Source organism: Lissotriton vulgaris, chromosome 10 (genome assembly GCF_964263255.1).
Source record: "Lissotriton vulgaris chromosome 10, aLisVul1.2, whole genome shotgun sequence".
Taxonomy (NCBI): domain Eukaryota; kingdom Metazoa; phylum Chordata; class Amphibia; order Caudata; family Salamandridae; genus Lissotriton; species Lissotriton vulgaris.
Genome location: NC_141698.1, coordinates 718,013,249 through 718,028,169, shown reverse-complemented (window position 1 = coordinate 718,028,169; position 14,921 = coordinate 718,013,249).

The following is a 14,921-nucleotide window of genomic DNA, read 5'->3' as shown; positions in this document are numbered from 1 at the left end:
CTATATAATTTGCCTAGAGTATTAATATGTGATGACATCCCATATAAATTACTGTTTGGAGTACCAATGAATGTGTCTGATCTTGATGTCTCTGGAAAGGTTGAAGAGTTAAAAACACCTGGTGTTCGCCCCACTTCAATCTGTTGCCAACTGTTCAAGAAGCTAGAAATAAATTATCCAACATGAAGAAGTCTGACTCTGACACCAATAAAGATAAAGTTACTAAACCTGCTGATGAGTGACTCCCCAAACTGGGAGAGGTAGTTCAGGAAAGAATCCCTGGCAAGCAAGACTTTGGTCTGTCTCTCTTCCTGTTCTTGGGGTAGAAGGCACGTGGACAGTAATTCTGATGCTGCTTCGTGGTACAAAAAGAACAGGAAGGTGTTGATCGATCACATTAAAAAGCATTTTGTGCCTGATTTGAGGCCAATGACAGGCCAAAGGAACTTTTTAAGATTGTTTCACAGTTCTCTGATGCCTCTGGGTTTGTGCCATCTTGTGTGCGGATGCATATTTGTGCAGCAAACTGATCAATATTTTGTAAGAAACAATTATGAAAATACATTTGAACTTGAATGTTCAAAATGTTGGGGTTGCCACTGCACCCCTTAATGATTTCACAGAAGGTGGGGTGGGGGTTATGCTCACCTGCTTTCCACCACCTTCATACGGTACCCTAAAAGACTGCTTTTCAGCTGCAAATCTGGCTCCCCTTTAGACCCTTTCCCCCCACATATTTTGCACCAGATTACTGATATAATCTCTCCTATCTATCTGGAGCTCTTCTCATCCTCTTTAGGCTAAGGATTAGTCACTAGTTCTTGAGAAAAGGCTCATGTGGTTCCTCTTTTGAAAAAACCCAACACAGGTCCAACATGGCATTACTCATTTTTGCCCTATCTCCTTACCTTACCGAAGATCTTGGAGAAATTGGTCAATATCCAGCTTTCTGAGTTATTGAAACTTCTAATGCACTGCACCCCTCACAATCGGGCTTTAGAGCCAGACACAGCAAGGTGACTGCACTGCTAGAGATCTCTGAGCTTATGAAGTGGAACCTAGACTGTGGTTTTCAGGAATCTCGTTAATACCATTTTCTTAGTAGAGGGTAGTTGCAAAAAGAAACTCATGAAAGGACATAGGGTTTTAGTAAAACCCTCCTTTGTAATCTGTGGATAAACATTTAGTAGGAGAAAGGACACGTTTCAATATGGCTGCCATATTTACATGGCTTTCTGTAAATAGTTAGAGGAGTTCCGAAATCTTGCCATTTTAGTGTTCCCGAGTTGCGAGAGTGCGCGCCTATCTGCGCACTTCAATTGGAGTTGGTGAGAAGAAGACTCGTTTTAGTACCGCTCCCTTGTATCCTCTCTCTGAAAGGTAGCAGATAGTTTTTGGTAGTTCCTTCATTTTCAGGAGACTACGGCCCACATGCATCAACAATGCCATTTGCGAAAAATAAGGATTCGCTAATAAGAAATAGCAAAAGGCTATGTATGAAGAAATCGCTAAAAAAATTGCGATTTCTTAATATTCCTTAATTGCGAGTCGCAAATTGCGAGTCGCAATTAAGAAATACCTCCCCATTCATTCCTATGGGCCTAGAGGCCCATAGGAATGAATGGGAAGACATTCTCAATTTGCGAATCGCAATTAGCGAATCGCAAATTGAGAATGCAATTTCAAGGGTGCAGGGGTGTCCAAAGGACACCCTGTTGCACCCCTGAAATTGATCTGTGCACATATGTTGCGCACACACATGCCCTTAGGGCATGTGTGTGCACAATATGAAACTTTGAAAAATGCACAAAAGAGCATTTTTCAAAGTTTTTGCAAATTACCATGAAGTTGAACTTCATGGTAATTTGCTACTCCTATTAGCGAAATCGCAATTTTTTTTTACTTTGATGCATTGGATTTAGGGAATCTCAATTTGGGATTCCTTAAATGCAATCGCAATTTAAGGAATCTCAATTTAGAGATTCCTTAAATTGCGATTTTTGCATTTGGGATGATGCATCTCAAATGCAAAAATACCAGTCGTAAAAGGGGCAGATTCTGAGAATCTGCCCGTGTGCGACCGGTTTTTAGCTTGATGCATGTGGCTGTCCATCTCTTGTTCCTGGTATCAGGTTATTGCAGGGAAGCTTTTCCTTCGGTCCTCCAATATCATAATTCCTCTCAGTATTTCTTTGTGGAGGGTCCGGAATTTCTGTCAGCGGAATATTCACTGTGCTCAGTGAATTTAGCCTGTAATACTTTGTTGTTGCCTTCGAGTGTCCTTTGCTGAACTTCTCTGTGTGAAGAGTTCCAGCGCACAAGTAAGTGTTTCTTCAGAAATCCAGCACTCGGGGGTCTGAGGAAGTCGTTCTCAAACCTTGAGCTCATCATTCCAGCTTCCAAGTAAGCCTGTAATTTCAAGTATAGCTTTGTGTTTTGGATTGTTCTGCAAGCGGCTTCAGAGTGGATTAGTTGAAGCTCCTCTAGCCTTGTACTCCTTTGCCTCTGCCTCCCTAGTGTTCCTTCCTGCTCTTTCCTCCCCATTCTTTTTTTTCCCTGTTCCTTTTTGCACGCTCACTTCCTGAAGTCTGAACTGTCTGGAACCAAGCATGAGCATCTCAAACCTACATTGAAACTGTTGTTTAAGAATCTAGTGAGAAATATTGACAGGATGGAAACTAGTGAACTCACTACTCTCTAATGTCTGAACAGAGATTACAGTTACATCTCTCTGGTCAATATTACAGAAGAGAAGCTTTAACTTCTTCAGTACCTGGTAGGAAAGGATATAGTATTTAATCAGACATAACTGTATGTAGTGAGAATAGTATAAGTGTTTATGTTGGAATTGGATCTCCCTCTGTGCATTAGGTACTCTCAGCTCCCGATAAGATTGCAGAGTCGGAAAGAGTGAAGACTACATAGAAGAAGCGAGTGAGAGCGAGTGCAGGTCAAAGCAGAGTTGTCTCTTCTCTGTCCCCATCCCCTTTCAGGTGCAGTCGTATTGCTAGACGGTGTGTACTGGGTAGCGGCCATTGGGAAATAGCTTCATTCTGCTTCCGTGGAGATCAAGGTACTTTGATAACGTGGAACTGGTTCTTTTAGATCCCTCAGCAGTGTTTGATACTGTATCTCATAGAATTCTATCACATCGGCTTTCTGCGGTTGGTGTGACTGACTCTGCCCTTCGTTGACTCTCTTCTTTTCTTGAGTCTAGAGACCTGGTGCTGTGGATGAGACCATACCGATCAGAAGCAAAAACCCTACACTGTGGGGTCCCTCAGGAATCTACGCTGAGCCTGACCCTTTCTAATATGTACATTTCACCCCTTGCTATGTCAGTGGAGTTGTCTAATATCAAAATGATTTCTTATGCTGATGATGCACAGAAACTGTTTCTAGTCATGGATTGGCTTAGTGCGAACAACCTCCAAAGTAATCCTGAAAGAACTGAAATTCTGTTCTTTGTCCCAATCCTTTGGATGGATGGGCTGTTGGCCAGCTGATTACCCCCCCCCCCCCCCCACCCCCAACCACCTCGATGACTGGAGCCAGGATCCTTGGGATATTTTTGGAGGTTGGATGAAGAAATAGATCTCCTCTGTATTCAAGTCATGCCTTTGGAGCCTGCAAACATAAAAAAAATCTGGTTCTTCATTTCTTGTGATGTGCAGAAATCTGTAGCTCAGCTCTGATCCTTTCTCGCCTTGACTACTCAAATTCACTCTTCATTGGCCTTCGTGATTACCTGAGACATCGCCTCCAAGTCATCCAAAACAGTGCAGTTCAACTACTTTTCCAAATTCTAAAACAGTCGTCAGTAGCTGTCTTTTGTAGACAACTGCACTGGCTATCAGTCAAAACAAATAGTGATTTTTAAAGCACTCACGATTGCTCACCATGCCTTCCACGACCCAGCCCAGGTCCAAATTATTGGAATATGAGGACACATTTTTAGAAAAAGAGGCTAGAGGGCGCATCTTTCTCCTTTCTCAACTGCTCTCTGGAACCAACTCCCTCTCCAATTAAAAATGAGACTGCCTTTAGGAAACTGTTAAAAACACATTTATTCAGCGACTAATGCCTTCCTTCCTTACTTGCTGTGTTTAGCACGGGACACTTTTGAGTTGCTGCACGATTTATAAATGCCCTCATTCATTCATTCATAATACCCCCCCATTGACACCAAAAGTGCCTCCAGAGTAGATTAACTCATCCTCTCCCTTATTCTTGAGGATCTACCCAAGGAAGCGTACAGCCATGCTGAAACCTTCAGCCCCACTCAGGGGACTGCTATGTCTCCAGCTTTAAACCATGATCCAGCTTCAACGAGCAAACCTGATGCTGTAATATTGACAATTGCCACTTCTTCAAAGATAGTTTATTATGAACTGGCAACAGAAACCCCATCAATTGAGATGATACACTGCCAGAAATTGTGTTGCATGAAAATTAATCTGATCCAGATTTTGAAAAAAGAGAAATAATTCTCCCTCCTCCAGTCAAACAACAGCACACTTGGCTTCTTGCTTGTTGGTTCTGTGACAGATACCTTTTCCCACAACACTTTTAAATAAGAATTGCTACTGGAGTCATTTTAATTTTAAAGTAGATTATAATGATGATTATAATTTAACTTTTAGTACACGGGAACCATATTCCTGATAATACAGTGCCATTTCATGTGGCTCAGGAATTGCCGCTGCATTCTTCGTCTCACAGAGTATGATGGAATTATCATGCTGTGAACATCACTGTGTACCCTGTGCCAGACAGTGTTGATTGGGAAAAGGTTCCTTATCAAATGATGGGTCCAACAGAAATTATTCAAATCCCTTCTTTGTTTTTACATTTAACTAGATGACATTATTATCACTGACAGTTTTGCAAATTCGTGGGACATAAATTTTGTCAAGTTGTTGATGATAGACTTAGACTCCTATGTCTCCTTAGATCAGGGGACTTCAAACTGTGGGGCGCGACCCCCAGGGGGGCCGTGGAGCAATGCAAAGGGGGTCGCGCCTTCACAGTGTCACTTCTGCCTCCAGGGCTTCAGCCCCCCTCCTCCCGCCCCATCCTGTGTCTCAGCCCGGGCTGCTGCAGTGCAGCTCGCGCTCCTGGGGCCTCGGCAGGGCAGTGTCTGGAGTCTTATCTCCGGCCCGAGTTTTTCACAGGTCTTTAAAGACCATTAGCATATTTACATGCCTTTGTTAAGTGATTACCGAAGCTTAGTTTTTTTATGGTTCCAGTACCCCCTGGGCCCCCACTCTGCCTATTCCTTACATTTGTATTTTTACACTTACTGCTGTAGTGTGAGAATGTATTTAATGAAAAGAAATATAAAGTTGGTTTGCCAAAAGAAACATGCCTGCTGTGTGCTGTTTAAAGATCCTGCAGAGACCTGCTCTTGACACTAAATTGAGTTATAAATAAAAAAGTATGTATTAATTAGTTATGTGACTTTTCTGTCTTTATTCTCTTTAATTATTAGTCATGGATCATTGAGGCATCCCTGCAACACAATTAAAAGTGCTTTCTATTTATATTTGCTGTTCTAAGTATTCACAGATAAGTGCAAAAAATACAGCTGTAGGAGACTGCTATTTCTGGGACATCAAAATAATGAGCTGGAAACCCTAATCATTAGACTGGAAGTTTGTTGCAGGATCAGCACATTATTTATGTCCTCACCCTCGAACCCTGATTAATGCCATTATAGCAGTAGTTTCTGGGAATGCACCCTGCTTTCAGACTACTCACTTCTCATTCTCGCCTCCACTTTCACGTTCACCCTGCACTCCCAGCGATCACAATGCACTCACACTGATCACAATGCACTCACACTGATCACAATGCACTCACACTGATCACCATGCACTCACACCATGCACTCACACCATGCACTCACACCATTCACCCACTCACCCTGCACTCACAGTGATCATAATGTACTCGCAGTGATCACAATGTGCTCGCAGTGATCACAAGGTACTCGCAGTGATCACAATGCACTCACACTGATCACAATGCACTCACACTGATCACCATGCACTCACACCATTCACCCGCTCACCCTGCACTCACAGTGATCATAATGTACTCACAGTGATCACAATGCACTCACACTGATCATCATGCACTCACACTGATCACCATGCACTCACACTGATCACCATGCACTCACAACATTCACCCGCTCACCCTGCTCTCACAGAGATCACTCTGCACTAAAAATTAGCTTGCATTGTTCACTCTGTACCTCACCCTGCAGTCACACGAGCACATTTCTCACCCTGCACTCATGTGACACTCCACTCACCTGTCCCCCCCTTACTGCTCAATCTGTAGCTCACACAAACAAGGCCATCACTAACCATGCACTAATTCGTCCCACTCTGCACTTACAGCCGAACCCAAATTCATATGGTCACCTCACTCACCCTGCAGTCACTCCTTTTACCCTACTCTCACACTGTTGCATTGCTCTCCGTGCAGTCACATGGGCACTCTTGTCACCCACACAGCACAGAAGGTTAAAGTGCCTGGTACAAAGAAGATGTACCATGCACATCACAGAACTGAGTGTGAGTAAACTATGAGTAGCGCTATAAAAAAATGAAATGTTTGTCAGACAGGTGCTATCGAGAGATGAGGTGTATTGTTGGCGAGCGGTAGTGAGGGAATTAATGGAGAAGGTGGAAAGACTGTTGCACAGTGTGCGATCAGTGCTTGGACAAGCCCTGGCTGGGAGTGTTAACCCCCCCCCCCAAAGTTCGGGTCTAGTGGATCCCCTGCTTCTGCCTATTATTTACATTTGTAGTGAGCTACTGTTACCAAAAGGTGTCCTGGGGCGAATAACAATCTGCGTGCAATGTGAGAGAGGGATCCGGGGTTGGGAGAGGAGAAAAGAGAGGGATGGAAGGAAGGGGGTGAGAGGAAAGGGGCATGGGTAAACTGCTTAACTCTGCACAAGACCGCCACGGTTTGAATGCACCCTTGCTGCTCCGGGCCATGGCCAGGTGAGCTTCTAATGTGGCAGCGCGTATTCCTGCGGATTGGGAGGCCCTTCACAGACGTTGACCAGACACCTTTCTGATGTTAATTGCTGTATTTTGTTTATAAACTGGTACTGATGGGGTGAAATCTTTCCTCAGTATTACTGTGTTTAAAACATTTCTAAATAATAAAGCAATGCTACCCCAAAATACGCAGCATCACAGAACATTATTTACATTTTCTACTCACACAGTTTAGTCAAGCCTGTCGCATAATTTGATCCTCACCTTCCTCATAACCTAGAGATTTAGACATTTTTGTCAGGAGGGGGTCCTTACGTTTGAAAATGTTGACAAGGGGGTCTCGGCATCCAAAAGTTTGAAGACCTCTGCCTTAGATAGAAACGATCCCTATATAAATACAGAAAATGATCAAGAGCTGTTTTGCTTTCATTATTTTGGACAGATGATGAAAAACCTTCATTGGCTCCCTATTCCTTAACGCTGCCTGTTCAAGGTGGGCTGCACCATCCATAAAGCCCTGTCAGGAATTGGTCCTGCTTTTATCGCTCTAAACATTCAGCGGTATCTTCCCTCTCGTGATCTACGTTCTTCCAAAAAGAACTTGCCGTTTTCCCACTCTTTTAAACGGAAGAAACACGGTGGCCTCAGATACATGACCTTGGCCCCCCCAACTCTGGAACACCCTCCCTCCCCACTTGCGCACGGCGGACTCCTATACTCAATTTAGGAAATTACTTAAAACTTGGCTATTCTTCCACGCTTAAAATTGACATCCACTTACTGTCTGGTACGGCGACCGTTCCTGCCCATTGCGCCAAGAAACCATTTGGTGAATGTGCGCTCTAGAAATTATTTTTAACATAACATAACATAACATTACATAACACAACATAACATAACAGACATAAGTACTACAGCCCACACCCACAAGAAATATATATTTGCACACAAGTTGGAGCATTGTCTCACCCATAAATAGTCCTGGAAGTTTTCAGAAAGGATTCCCTCATTTTAATACTGATGACAGGTCTGACATGTCTGTGATTAATTGTTCCCAAGAGGCAGAAAAATTGAAAAGGAACCTGATATCTAATTACAGATTTATTTATTCAACACAATGTATTGACTCCTTTGAGGTCCAAGGTTGTGCATATTGTAAAGAAAGTATAAATGAATTAAGTGTATGGGTCACCAGGTCTTGGCAGGTTGAAGGCATGGATACTCTATTCAGAGTATGCATGAGCTCCAGAGAAATTGTATTTTTAAACACAACCTTTCAGCAAACAACATGCATGAGTTTTGCATCAGTTAGAGATTTAACTATGCCATGTAAAAATTCAGACTCAAATGGGAAAAGAACATTACTGAAAATGAGTTAAGTGAAATGGTACAGAATGGCACGTATAACTCATCTGTATTCAATTCCGATGGAATAGCACAATGTTCAACAAGTACTGGTGTGTGTATAAACTGATTCCTTTTGAAAGCTGCTGCCCCGCTTGAAAACAGCCCAGACACTCAGTATAATATATACACCCCTACAACAGTAACCGTATAGTGTTGGTTATCTGTGTCAATGATGATTAACTCATTCAAGTTGAAGTGCTGTTACCGAACATCTGTGAAAACTCAATGAACATATAGATTTGAGTCATTTCTTCCTTGGTCCACACTCAGTGTAAAATAAACAATTCATATCTATTTTAATACATGCCATTATTAAAGAAAAGCAAGCATATTCTAAAAGAGAAAACGAAGAGAAAATATAGAAACTGAGTATACACAATTTTCACCATTATTCATACTGCCCTCAATTCTTTAAAAAAAGATCTGAATCACCATCAACAAGGGCAGGCTCAGGTGTGAGTAATAAAACAATGAAACTGGGCTTTACCAACTTCGAAAATGTATAAAGTGCCCTGCAGCTCCTTAATGAATCTGCTGTGTTTAGTCCTTATAATTTTACCTCAAGGCAGATTACACTCATGAAAAAAGAACCATTGTATACTCTTTTATCAGGGATAGAGTGATCCATGTTCTATGGCGAATACCCTCATCTTATGTGGCTCTTACATGGAGTAAACCCCTTGCCAATTACTACCTTTCATTTTTTTGATTGTCAAACACATGCATCTTTAGGCTGGCATGAATGCATAAACAACGCCTTCCTTTACCATGCCTAGAAATTCCCTTTTGATTTCCATTGTAGGACAAAATATAATCCTGCATTTATAAACACGTTTGCATGTAGCACCCACTAGAAACCACTAGGATACTCACTCCTCTGTGAGTCTATCGCTGTACACGAGACTTGTAACCCCTTGAATCCCTGTGTTGCTTGTAACTTACTTACAGCAACTGCTCCATTCATTCCATCATCTGGAATTGTTCAGATCTAATTAGAACTAGTGAAAATTGCTGTGGGTTGACTCCCAGCTACATCTTTACGTTATTTGTTAAATAAAACAGTAAAATGTTGAGGTGTTACATTTTATCATCGACCAAAGAAGTTGTTTCAAAGTGCTGCAGGGGCAAAAATAGACATAATAAATACAAGCATTGATAGGTTAAATATGTTTGTCAATATCATAGCACATAAAGAGGTGTATTAATCTCTGTGGTAGAATCTTTTGCCCTACAAATAACGCGGTCTCTGTCTGAAATCCAACAACTTCTACAAACACAGTTTCTAACACATTTTGCTTGATTTATTTCACACAATCATCCACACATCAAATAAAACAGGTATAATTCTTCTTTTCAAGACAATTGGATCTGACTTATTTGCAGGATTTAATACTATTTTGGAATTCCTACCATCTTCAGTTTGTTGTTTTCGAGCCTGTTTAGTATTGTTTCAGGTACGCTTCTGATAGTTGGCTGTGGAAGTCTCATTTTCGTCCTATTAAAGAATCAGAGCCAGCATTAAATGCTCATGTGAATGGATGCAACATTTACTCGACTGAATAACAATGTTGTGAAACAATGGTGTTCTACCTCAAGGTGAATTATTTAACAAAATAAGTGAAAATTGGGCTGTGTCATTTCATAAATGTTATGCTCCTCAAGTGAGACTTACCTTTTGATGTATGAACTGCTTTGAAATAATTTACCTGGCTGTTCTAATGGAGCAACCACCAATAGTGATTCTTAACATGAAGAGGTGATTGGACCAATGAGAATGCATGAAGTTTATGCAATACAATACAATTAGCGGTCCTTACGCAAGCTGTATAAGACAATCGGCAGGGCCTGCTCCATCACCATCGCAAAAGCTTCATCTTCAACTCCAATGGTGTCTATGCTGTCAGATCTAATTGGTGCTGTTTTGAAAATATTCACAGCTTTACCTTCATTGTCTTCACCAAAGACACAATTTTATCTCTTCTCATATTTTGAGAGACTTTTGGTAACATCTGGAGAAAACTGATGAGACTGTACCAAGCACAACAATGCTTGGTCTCTTTTGCATCCCATGACAAAGAAAGTGTCATGTCTACAAAATGAAACAAATTTAAAATTAGACAGTTTGTACTTTTCTTTAACTTTTCTTTTTAAATAGTTTTTGTACTTAGCCACAGAAAGTAAAATGAAACACAACAGCTTTGTTTATTTCATTATTATTGCACATACATGTATATATATATAAATATATTCATCGCATATACTTTATTATCATTATAGGGATGTTATATTATCTATTTTTTCACTTTGAGATATCCGCCTCCTTGAAATATATAGGTTGGGTATTTAGATATAAAGTTTGAAATAGACAATGCTCATTCTTCATTCAATGCAACATTATAATCAAGTCTGCTTAAATATATTCATGCTATTACATATGAATCAAGTTCTCTGCTCTTATGATTGTTTTCAATATTGAACAAAGATCACGGAAGCGGATAACTTCACTTCTTATTTAATGTTTTTAATGTAAATGACACACTTCTGCAGAATGTGAGTACAAGGGTACCAAGGCCTTTTCTGCTAATTGTTTATTTTCAATGGTTCATCAATGATCAGATATTTAAAATAAGCTAAGAACAGAGTATGGAGACTTAGAGATGTATGCACTACGCTAGGACAGAGTTCTGATTTTAAAAATAAACCTTCAAAATGTGTCATAGGTTTCCTAGAGCTCTTGGGTGAGCCTTTCTATAATGACAAAGGATTTGAGTTCCACTAATTATCCCTGTAATATTGATTGTTACCTGAAATGCATCACAATCAAATATTGCTTAGTGGATTGTGGGGTGGTTGCAGTCTTTTTCATGGTATTAACTCAACCCTCAGGCAATCTTCAATGGCATAAAATTTAAAACAGTGATTCAATCTTTTGTTATCTGCACAAACTCTAATCTGTATGATAATTTCATGCAATCTGCAATGTGCCATACCACATTAGGTAAAAAGCGAGGTTCTGGGGACACCATTGAAATGAATGAGTTCAAATGTAGTGCATTTTTATACCTATAAAATGCCAAGCAAAATATAAATACTAACAGTTTATCCTTAAAAACAATCACTCTTTTTTAAGCGCTTTTCTGTGGTTCAGAAGTTTATTAGTATCTGTCTTGTGCTATCACAAACCCATTCACTGCTACTGAGATTTGCTTTCACAATATGCTATTTCACAAAATATATTTCCCAATTTTCATGCACCAGTTTTATAAAATTGTGTACCAACGGATTTACTTAATAATTTTTATACTGCAGGCAAAATAAATGCTCTGAAATGGAGATCATTTTATTAAAAAGTCCTGAAAAACATATTGTTATATAAGCCTCTACTTCGTCCCCTTCCTTACATTATGAAATAATTCCACTCCCAGTAGGGCATCTCTCTTTCTTTAAAGCTTAATTTATCACACTCACTGCATTCGTGGAGTGGAGCAACCAATCCCACATCCTGATTTTGCCTGTCTCTTCTAGAGCGCAGCAGAGCTTTGTATACAGTCTTCTTGGTGAGCAACAAGGTGCAGGAGTTGAAGGTTGGCTTAGGCCCCCTTTTCCAGCAGAGGGGTAGGAGGGCAAGGTAAGAAGAGACCACAAAGCCAACCGGCTGATTAAATTCTGTGGCTGTCTTCCACCTTGATACCAGTGTGTTTCAGGTCACAAGACATGTTTGGACACAGGAGACTGAAAACTTGGCAGAAATGTCACACAGAACAGTGTAAAATATGCAGTCGTACCATGGACGTCATTTGTAGGTAGTCAGAAGTCACAGCTGTTACCTCTAACTTGCTCCCTGCTACTCATTGTACTTCCTTTGCGACCCCTGGCCTCAGAGGGGGCGAAATGTGGGCTTTAAAAAGCCAACCACAGCTTTTTGGCTGGCATAGAGCATGCGGTTACGAGCACAATAACGAGAAGAGGCGCCATATGGCTTTCCTCTCTCGTCATGGTGTGCACACATCGCACACTACTCACCATCTGCTTTCACTTTTGCCGCCGCGCGCGCACGCGCACCACTCGCGTGCAATTTTTTCTTTTCTTTTAGCGCGCCTGCACAGACAACTCCCAGACTTGTTTTGTATTTCTTTTTTGTTCTCCCTGGCTCCCTCTTTCTGCCTCTTTCCCTCTCTTTCAGCCGTTTGCTCCCCGTGCACCTCTTTCTGCCCTTTGCTCCCCGTGTACCTCTTTCCTCTGTTTCTCCCCGGCTCCCTCCCTCTCTCTGCCCCTCTCCCTGTGCTCCCCCTGTGTGCCTCCCATTCCTCTGTGCCCGTCTCTTCCCGCCTGCTTTCGCCAGCTCCCCATGGACACTGATAAAGTCTTCAGGCCCCTGCAGCCAAGGATTTACTCCTTACTGTCTTCTCGCTATGAACACCGGACATGTTACTAAAGGTTGTTTTTTGATCGATCTCAGAAGGATGAAAGGCTCAGTCGAATCAGTAGAATTCACAACCCCGACGTCTGCAGCAAGGGTGGCAACCCACTGAGCACCCTTTCAGAGTGCATTGGTACCTGTTCCGTGCCTCGTCCACCTAAGATGTGCATGGCAGAGATGCCCCCACAAGGACTTCCTTTTAAACACGCGTTGCTACCTGCAGCAGGAAGCCCACCCAAGACACTCACGGTGGTAGTGTCACGCATGTGTGTGGGGGGATTTAATCATAAATAGTCCCAGGAGGCACTGCGTTGTCAGATGCACACTTTGCATCCGCCGCAAAAACAACCACTCAGCACTTCCCCCTTCCCACCTACAAAGTCGTGATTCCTCGGCGATGAGTCACCCTGTCTGTGAAATCCTCCAAAACCAGCCTCTCACCCAAGAATGTTCCACATTCTTCTCACAGTGCCTGGGCGCAGCTGCTGGGGCGCGGCCCGCTAGCCGCAAGCCATCTGTGGGTCCCTTGACCCAGCCTCATCAGCCCTGACATGACTACCCTTAAAATGCAGGGTGGCTAATTGCCACCCACATCCTGACCGTGGATCCATAAGCTGGGTGTGGGAGCCCATGGCAGAGAATAGTTTTAGCAGGGCCGGCTCCATCTTTCATCTTCTTGAACATGATCAAAATTAACTCCACTGAGTTGGGTAATTACAGCATAAACACAGCCCTCTTTTTATCAGTCTCAGAACAGTGAAAAACTGAATAGGCCATGCTTGATTTCAAAAGTTTGTACTTCACTTCTCACAGATGCATTCCCCTTGCATTCTCATTTCTCTGTCTCCTCTAACGCGCACGTTATAAGTGTTTAGTCATGCAACAGTTGATGTTGTTGCACCAAGGATATTGTGCTGGATAACTAAACACTTATAAGGTCCCAAAGGCACGACCTACTGGCTATGCAAATGCTTGTTGATTACTGTGAACTGTCATTACAGGATGTCTTTAAAATCTGTAAAGTGGCATCACTTTGCACAACCCACATTGTTATGTTAATTTCGATTTACATAGCGCCAAATCACCAACAGGTCTCCTAGCGCTTGCTTTGGGAACCCGTCCTGGCTTTCTCTGCGAGATAACCCCTTCTGGGCATCCCCAAGGTGAAGACCAGGCATCCCATCGCAGTGAGGCTGTAGGGGAGATTAAGCAAGCTATTGCCCAGAGTTGCAGAGTGTGAACCCATGATTCAAGTAGGTACCGAGGCGAGAATTATCAAGTCCGTGGACATTTTTAGCTCAAGACCCTGCCGCGTCAGGAATTGAACCCTGGTCCTGGGTCTGACCTCTGCATCAGGCTCGGCCTCCTCTAACCAGTGAGCCACACTTCTCCACAAAGGCGAGGATGCCGTAACGCGTCTGTGGTTATTAAAGTTGTTTGAGAGACCCGTGAGTACTCTATGAAGCTTCGTGAGGAGCATTGTTGAAATATATATATCCAAAACACAGTATCCCACCTGGGGCCAGCCGAACTCGCGGCGGGTGGAACCGGGAAGCGGTGGTGGAGACCGCTTGTAACACAGCAAAAACAAGGAGTTCATGGTACTCCCAAGGTCCGGTGCACGCTCGGGTTGTGTGTCGGCTAGAAAGTATCCGCAGACGCGTTTCTGGCTCTTGCCGTCATCAGTGCGGAAAGCCGTCAGTAAAGCGGCACAGTTATTTAAACGGAACTGCCATGTGGTTGGTGGATCCTTGGCCAATGAAAGGCCGATGGTGCTCCCATAGCAAAAAACTTTATTGGCAGCCGTAACAACTGTGCCTGCACATCCCCTCGCCTGCCGCTAATAGAACGAAGACACTGTGAGTGTCACACAATGGTGGAGCACTCTAGCTTTGTATAAGCCACAACCTGCATAGGTCAACAGCGTCCGTAAGCGGCGTTTCGGCAGCCCAAATTGAATCCAAAACACAGTATCCCACCTGGTGCCAGCCGAACTTGCGGCGGGTGCAACCGGGAAGCGGTGGTGGAGACCGCTTGTAACACAGCAAAAACAAGGAGTTCATGGTACTCCCAAG